Here is a 9,040-nt window from a genome sequence, read left to right on the forward strand (position 1 = left end):
GTCCTGTGTGGGTGTGTGTGTGTGTGTGTCCTGTGTGTGTGTGTGTGTGTGTGTCAGGTGTGTGTGTGTGTTTGTCCAGTGTGTGTGAGTGTGTGTGTCCAGTGTGTGTGTGTGTGTGTGTGTGTGTGTGTCCTTTGTGTTTGTGTGTGTGTGTGTGTGTGTCAGATGTGTGTGTGTGTGTCCAGTGTGTGTGTCCTGTGTGTGTGTCCAGTGTGTGTGTGTGTGTGTCCAGTGTGTGTGTGTGTGTCCTGTGTGTGGGTCCTGTGTGTGTGTGTGTCAGGTGTGTGTGTGTCCAGTGTGTGTGTGTGTGTGTGTGTGTCCTGTGTGTGTGTGTGTGTCAGGTGTGTGTGTGTGTGTGTCCAGTGTGTGTGTGCTTTGTGTGTGTGTGTGTGTGTCAGGTGTGTGTGTGTGTGTGTCCAGTGTGTGTGAGTGTGTGTGTCCAGTGTGTGTGTGTGTCCAGTGTGTGTGTGTGTCAGGTGTGTGTGTGTGTCATGTGTGAGTGTGTGTGTACTGTGTGTATGATGTGTGTGTCCTGTGTGTGTGTGTGTTTGTGTATTTGTGTGTGTGTGTGTGTTCGGTGTGTGTGTCCAGTGTGTGTGTGTCCTCTGTGTGTGTGTCCTCTGTGTACGTGTGTGTGTCCAGTGTGTGTGTGTGTCCAGAGTGTGTGTGTGTCCATTGTGTGTGTTTGTCCAGTGTGTGTGTGTGTGATCAGTGTGTGTTTGTGTGATCAGTATGTGTGTGTGTGTGTGTGTGTGTGTGTGTGTGTCCAGTGTGTGTTTGTCCGGTGTGTGTGTGCTCAGTGTGTTTGTTCATGTGTGTGTGTGTGTGTGTGTGTTCAGTATGTGTGTGTGTGTGTCCAGTGTGTGTGTGTGTCCAGTGTGTGTGTCCAGTGTGTCAATGTGTGTGTGTGTGTGTGTGTCCAGTGTGTCTAGTGTGTGTGTGTGTGTGTGTCCAGTGTGTGTGTGTGTCCAGTGTGTGTGTGTGTCCAGTGTGTCTAGTGTGTGTGTGTGTGTGTGTCCAGTGTGTGTGTGTCCAGTGTGTGTGTCCAGTGTGTGTGTGTGTCCAGTGTGTATGAGTGTGTGTCCTGTGTGTGTGTGTGTGTTTGTGTGTTTGTGTGTGTGTGTGTGTTCGGTGTGTGTGTCCAGTGTGTGTGTGTCCTCTGTGTGTGTGTCCTCTGTGTAGGTGTGTGTGTGTCCAGTGTGTGTGTGTGTCCAGAGTGTGTGTGTGTCCATTGTGTGTGTGTGTCCAGTGTGTGGGTGTGTTTGTCCAGTGTTTGTCCAGTGTGTGTGTGTGTGATCAGTGTGTGTGTGTGTGATCAGTATGTGTGTGTGTGCGTGTGTGCGTCTATTGTGTGTGTCCAGTGTGTGTGTGTGTGTCCAGTGTGTGTGTGTCCAGTGTGTTTGTGTGTGTCCAATGTGTGTGTGTGTGTGTGTCCAGTGTGTGTGTGTCCTGTTTGTGTGTGTCCAATGTGTGTGTGTGTGTATGTTCAGTGTGTGTGTGTGTGTTTGTTCAGTGTGTGTGTATCAAGTGTGTTTGTGTGTCCAGTGTGTGTCCAGTGTGTGTGTGTGTCCAGTGTGTGTGTACAGTTTGTATTTAACATAGGGACACCGAGTCCCAAACCCTAAACCAGTTCATGTGTGTGTGTGTGTTCAGTGTGTGTTCAGTGTGTGTCCAGTGTGTGTGTGTGTGTGTGTGTGTTTGTGTGTGTGTGTGTCAGTGTTACCATGGTTATTATTTACAGGGACACTGAGGCGTCAACATCATTAACCCTAAACCCTGGATAGAGGGGCTCAGTGAATGTGGTGTAGAATGTGTTCAGGTGGGTCAGTGTGTCAGAGGAGACTCTGTAGAAGGACAGAGTGCCGGCTGGCCAGTCCAGATACACTCCTACTCTGTGGGAGCTGGAGGATGGGACGTCTATGGTAGTGGACTTATTATTGTGCCAGGCAGAGTAACTGTAGTTAAAGCAGATCAGACTCCAGGACTTGTCATTGTATCCAATCCCACAGTCACTACCCCCTCCTCTCCTGCTGATTCCTTTATATGCCACTCCTATATCAGCCCCTAACCCACTCCACTCTACCTCCCAGTAAAAGCGCCCAGTCAGACCCTCTCTACACAGCACCTGTCTCCAGCCCTTAAATCTCTCTGGGTGATCAGGATACGGCTGCTCCTCTCTCCTCCATGTCACCTTTCTGTTCTCCTCAGACAGAGAGAGGAATCTGTTTCATGTGTTTGGGTCCAGTGTGAGATCACATACATCTGATGGATGAAACCAGACACAATATTAGAAATCATCATCATTCACATTAGAATGTTAACTCACTTTTCACTAATTCATTTAATGTAGATGTTTCTAGGTATCAAAAAGGAGAAGTTAAGGTAACTTGAGATTTGTTCAATGATCATATGTTATACTGTATGGTAATATAAAACACACTTATTCACATTAATTACACACACACACACACACACACACACATCTGAACACACACACACATATGCTGAACACACACACACATCCTGAACACACACACAAACAAACACATTTCTAATGTAACAGGAACACGCCACTACACACACACACAGACACACACATTGTCAAAGCAACTCTTTGTAAACTTTGGTGTCCCTGATTTGTGCTTCTGTAGAACTACAGCTGATATTTAATATGACCAAGTAAGTAATGATGGTGGTCTTTGACTTTGACTTCACTTGAATTAAGACTTATTCTTAGTCATATTCTTCACAGCAGTCAACACTCACATTTTCTAAGTCCAGGTTTCATTGTGTTCTCTCCACCATGTTCCACACTGTAGCGGTAAGCAGAAGAACAGACAGTCATTGAGGGATACACCTGAACTCACACACACACACAAGGACACACACACACACACTGGACACACAGTCATTATATAACTTTGTCCAAGCGGTGGTAAGAATTCTGTGTGTGTCCAGTGTATGTGTGTGTGTGTGTGTGTCCGGTGTGTGTGTGTGTGTGTCCAGTGTGAGTTTGTCCAGTGTGTGTGTGTCCAGTGTGTGTAACTTGTGTGTGTGTGTGTCCAGTGTGTGTGTGTGTGTGTCCAGTGTGTCTGTCCAGTGTGTGTGTGTGTCCAGTATGTGTGTGTGTCCAGTGTGTGTGTGTCCCCAGTGTGAGTGTGTCCAGTGTGTGTGTCCAGTGTGTCTGCGTGTGTGTATATCTAGTGTGTGTGTGTGTGTGCGTGTGTGTGTGTCCTGTGTGTGTGTTTGTGTCCAGGGTAAGTTTCTCTGTGTGTGTGTCTAGTGTGTGTGTCCAGTGTATGTGTCCAGTGTGTGTGTGTGTTCAGTGTGTGTGTGTGTGTGTGTGTCCAGTGAGTGTATGTGTGTGTGTCTAGTGTGTATGTGTCCAGTGTGTGTGTGTGTGTCCAGTTTGTGTGTGTGTGTGTGTGTGTGTGTCCAGTGTGTGTCCAGTGTGTGTGTGTGTGCGTGTGTGTGTCCAGTGTGTGTGTTTGTGTGTCTGTGTGTGTCCAGTGTGTGTGTGTGTGTGTGTGTCTAGTGTACGTGTCTGTGTGTGTGTGTGTGTGTGTCTGGTGTGTGTGCGTGTGTGTGTGTAGTGTGTGTGTCCAGTGTGTGTGTGTGTCCAGTGTGTGTGTGTGTGTGTGTGTGTCCAGCGTGTGTGTGTGTGTGTGTGTCCAGCGTGTGTTTGTGTGAGTGTGTCCAGTCTGTGTGTTTGTGTATGTGTGTGTCCAGTTAATGTGTGTGTGTGTCCAGTGTACGTGTCTGTGTGTGTTGTGTGTGTGTGTGTGCGTCTAGTATGTGTGTTTGTGTGTGTCTAGTGTGTGTGTTTGTGTCCAGGGTAAGTTTCTCTGTGTGTGTGTCCAGTGTATGTGTCCAGTGTGTGTGTGTGTTCAGTGTGTGTGTGTGTGTGTGTGTCCAGTGAGTGTATGTGTGTGTGTGTGTCTGTGTCTAGTGTGTATGTGTCCAGTGTGTGAGTGTGTGTGTGTCCAGTGTGTGTGTGGGTCCAGTGTGTGTGTGTGTGCGTGTGTGTGTGTGTGTCCAGTGAGTGTAGTGTGTGTGTGTGTGTCTGTGTCTAGTGTGTATGTGTCCAGTGTGTGAGTGTGTGTGTGTCCAGTGTGTGTGTGTGTCCAGTGTGCGTGTGGGTCCAGTGTGTGTGTGTGTGCGTGTGTGTCCAGTGTGTGTGTTTGTGTGTGTGTCCAGTGTGTGTGTGTGTGTCCAGTGTGTGTCCGTGTCCAGTGTACGTGTCTGTGTGTGTGTGTGTGTGTTTGGTGTGTGTGTGTAGTGTGTGTGTCCAGTGTGTGTGTGTGTGTCCAGTGTGTGTGTGTCCAGCGTGTGTGTGTGTGTCCAGCGTGTGTTTGTGTGAGTGTGTCCAGTCTGTGTGTTTGTGTGTGTCCAGGGTACGTGTCTGTGTGTGTGTTGTGTGTGTGTGTGCATCTAGTATGTGTGTTTGTGTGTGTCTAGTGTGTGCGTCCAGTGTGTTTGTGTGTGTGTCTAGCGTGTGAGTGTGTCCAGTGTGTGTGTGTGTGTGTGTTTGTGTGTGTGGGTCCAGTTTGTGTCCAGCGTGTGTGTTTGTGTCCAGTGTGTGTGTGTGTCTAGCGTGTGAGTGTGTCCAGTGTGTGTGTGTGTGTGTGTGTGTGTTTGTGTGTTTGTGTGTGTGTGGATCCAGTGTGTGTGTGTGTATCCAGTGTGTGTGCGTGTATCCACACTAGACACACACACACACACACACACACACACACACACACACTGGACATACACACACACACACACACACACACACTGGGCACACACACACACACACACACACACACTGGACACACACACACATACACACACACACACACACACACTGGACACACACACAGTCTTTATATAACTTAGTCCAAGTGGTGGTCAGAATGTTTGTCTTAACTAGCCTGATAACTCCAACATGTCTGATATGAACATTGACATAAACCCTCTACATACTTGAGTTTCTCCAGTCTGCAGTGTGGATCCTCCAGTCCAGCAGAGAGCAGTCTGACTCCTGAGTCTCCTGGGTGATTGTAGCTCAGGTCCAGCTCTCTCAGGTGTGAGGGGTTTGACTTCAGAGCTGAGACCAGAGAAAATAGTGGCTATATATTTTTTCAACATATTCAGATATATCAGTGTCCTGAAACCTGCCATATCTATTCATAAATTAATGTATCATTATTAGAAATTATCAGATTATTGCTTCTAGATAGAAACATGTACAGTACAAATATTTGAGTAGACTGACCAGAGCAGTTTAAAAAGCAGTATCAGTCAAAAGACAGACAGTGAGGTATCAGATTTAGATTGTATTGAGTATACAGTCCACACCATATCTATTTTGACAGAGAAGCTAACATTTTAAATGAAAGCACTTTATGTATCTAGTTCCCCCGTTTGAAGAAGTCAAAAGTATTCTGACCAATTCACTTATAGTGTATTAAAGTAGTCAAAGTTTAGTATTTGGTCCCAAACTCATTGGTTGCATTTGCAGTTTGTTTTGGTTGTGTTTTGGGTTATGTTTTGTCCAATAGTAACTGAATGGTGGATGATGACTGGAGTAATTTTCTGTCCAAGTGAGTAGATAATATGTTTCTAAACACTACTAAATGTCACGATCGTCGTATGGAATAGACCAAGGCGCAGCGTGATGAACGAACATGTTTATTTATCTATAGTGATAAATACTGACAATGAACAAAACAACAAACGACTCGTGAAGTCCACGGTACAAAACACAAAACCAACTGGAACAAGAACCCACAAACACAAAGGGAAAAACAGACAGTTTAAATATGGCTCCCAATCAGAGACAACCAGCCACAGCTGACACTCGTTGCCTCTGATTGGGAGTCACTCAGGCCAACATAGAAACAGACAAACTAGAACTCCCAACATAGAAATATAACACATAGAATGAACACACCCTGGCTCAACATATAGAGTCCCAGAGCCACGGTGTGACACTAAATTAATACTGATGATGCCTTGATTAATAAAAATCCTGAATGAATCATGAATAATAATGAGTGAGAAAGTTACAGAGGCTACAACAAAACATACTAACCTCTCACCATTAACATCAAATAAAAAGGTGACATTCTGTAATGTCACCTAATATGAAACATTTTATCTCAAATCCAAAATGCTGGAGCATAGCAAAACATTTAAAACTGTAAGCTTCACTGTCCAAACACATATGGTGTGGACTATGTGTGCCTGGTAAACACATGTGGATCTGGTGAACAGTTATCACTTGTTGACCAACTACAGGAATACTGACCTCAGAGTCTCCAGTTTACAGTGGGGATTCCCAGTCCAGCAGAGAGCAGCTTCACTCCTGAATCCTTCAGGTCATTGTTACTCAGATCCAGCTCTCTCAGGTGTGAGGGGTTTGAACTGAGAGCTGAGGCCAACAGTTCACAGGATGTGTCTGTGAGTTTACAGCCAGTGAGTCTGTCAACAGAGTAAATACCATGAGGGACAGGTTGTATTAAAATGTTACATTTAGCTTTCCCTGCTTACACTGTTACCCCTGCACTAATAATGTGAACACTGTGTATAGATGTCTCAATGCTACAACTTTTCTGATCCGTCTGTATTACAGTTTGTTTAAGACTTTTCAGCTGAGAGAAAGTTTAGTCAGCCAATGAAAATATTGTTGTTCTTACCTACAGTAAAGTTTGGTCTGAGGGATAGTCACATGAGTACTTACAGAGCCAGTCAGCCAATAAAAATGCTGCTGTAACTACAATGTATTTTGGTGTGGGATATTTCCATGAATACTTACAGAGCTTTCCTGCAGCCTCTCACAGCTGGGAGCAGTCTCATACGACCCTCCTCTGATGTCTTGTATACCTTCGGGTCAAACACATCCAGAACCTCCTCTGATATCTGTAGCATGTAGGCCAGTGCTGAACACTGAGAAAGTGTGAGGTTTTTGGATCTCTTCTCTGACCTCAAGTACGCTTGGATTTCCTCCTGTACTGAATGGTCTTTCATCTCTATCAGACAGTGGAAGAGATTGATGCACCTCTCAGGGGAGATGTTCTTCCTCTGCATCAGCTTAAGGGATCGGATTGTTTCCTGGACTCTGTATGGACAGCTTTCTGTCTGTGTCACCAGACCTCGTAGGAGTTTCTGATTGGACTCCAGTGACATGCCATGAAGGAAGCGGACAAAGAGGTCCAGGTGTCCGTTCTTGCTCTCCAAGGCTTTATCCACGGTACTCTTCAGCAGCTCATGCAAGGTTAGCTCTTCAGATGCAGCTCTAGACTTTCTCTTGAGGAATGGCTTCAGTGCATCCATGTTCTTGGTGGTGTAACAATGGTACATGTAGACAGCTGAGAGAAACTCCTGAATGCTCAGATGAACAAAGCAGTACACCACTCTCTGAAATAACACAGACTCTTCTTTAAAGATTTCTGTGCACACTCCTGAGTACACTGAGGCTTCTTTGACATCAATGCCACACTCTTTCTGGTCTTCTTCATAGAACATGAGATTACCCTTCTCCAGATTTTCAAACGCCAGCTTCCCCAGCTTCAGAAGAATTTCCTTATCTGACTCCATAAGCTCCTGTTGATCCATCTCAATTCTTCCATGATATTTCTGGTTCTTCAGGCTGGTCTGAATGAGCAGGAAGTGTATTGCCATCTCAGTCAGAGTCGTGGGCATTCTCTCTCCTCTTGTCTGTACTCAACATGTGTTCAAGGACTATTGCAGAAATACAACAGAACACTGGCATGTGGCACATTATGTGGAGGCTCCTTGATGTCTTTATGTGTGAGATGATTCTGCTGGCCAGGTCCTCATCACTGAATCTCTTCCTGAAATACTCCTCCTTCTGTGGGTCATTGAACCCTCGTACCTCTGTCACCTGGTCAACACATTTAGGGGGGATCTGATTGGCTGCTGCAGGTCGAGTAGTTATCCAAAGGAGAGCAGAGGGAAGCAGGTTCCCCTTGATGAGGTTTGTCAGCAGAACATCGACAGACGATGTCTGGGTGACATCAGACACCTTTTCGTTGTGCTGGAAATCCAATGGAAGTCTGCTTTCATCCAAACCATCAAAGATGAACATAGCTTTACAGGCAGTGAGTTTCTTTGCATTGCCTATGTCTAGTTCTGTGTGGAAGCCATTTAAAAGTCTGAGAAGACTGTACTGGAGATCTTTAATCAAGTTCAGCTCCCGGAAAGGAAGCACAAATATGATATCCACATCTTGGTTCGCCTTCTCTTCAGCCCAGTCTAGGATGAACTTCTGCACAGAGACTGTTTTTCCGATGCCAGCGATGCCCTTCGTCAGCACAGTTCTGATGCTTTTCTCTTGGCCTGGTAAGGGTTTAAAGATGTCATTGCAGTGGATTGCTGTGTCATGTGAGTTTGGCGTCCTGGATGCTGTCTCTAGCTGCCACACCTCATGTTCATTGTTAACCCCTTCACTCTCTCCTTCTGTGATGTAGAGCTCTGTGTAAATCCTGTTGAGGGGAGTTTGGTTCCCTGCTTTTTCCATGCCTTCTATCACACATGCATACCTCCTTTTCAGACTGTCTTTATGGTTTACTATAGCTCTCTGCAGGCTGTCATCCACTACAAGGGAAGAGGAAAAATGATGTGTATCAGAAACATTCATTGACAGGATGAAAAGTGGGCCTTCCACAACTACAGTAACTTCTATTATCTCATAATATTGTAGTTAACTACTGTAAATCATATTAAGGTATTGACTTGGCCCACGTGTGCAAGTGGTCTTACTGTTTTCAGAGCCTCGTGTTTTATTGGGTTGACTCAGCTGAGTAGACCTTCCACTACAGAGATAAAGGAGAGAGAGAGAGACTGTAGATGTTAATACTGATCCTTTAACAGAGTAGACCTTCCACTACAGAGATAAAGGAGAGAGAGATTGTAGATGTTAATACTGATCCTCTAACAGAGTAGACCATCCACTACAGAGATAAAGGAGAGAGAGAGATTGTAGATGTTAATACTGATCCTCTAACAGAGTAGACCATCCACTACAGAGATAAAG

At 45.4% G+C, this 9,040-nt stretch overlaps 1 pseudogene; it reads right to left on the bottom strand.

Annotated features, from left to right (window-relative positions):
- Positions 1 to 1,735: 1,735 nt before the first annotated feature.
- Positions 1,736 to 8,800, bottom strand: LOC123486998 (annotated as a pseudogene).
- Positions 8,801 to 9,040: the final 240 nt, after the last annotated feature.

The sequence above is a fragment of the Coregonus clupeaformis genome, unplaced genomic scaffold, assembly GCF_020615455.1.
Source record: "Coregonus clupeaformis isolate EN_2021a unplaced genomic scaffold, ASM2061545v1 scaf1422, whole genome shotgun sequence".
NCBI lineage: Eukaryota > Metazoa > Chordata > Actinopteri > Salmoniformes > Salmonidae > Coregonus > Coregonus clupeaformis.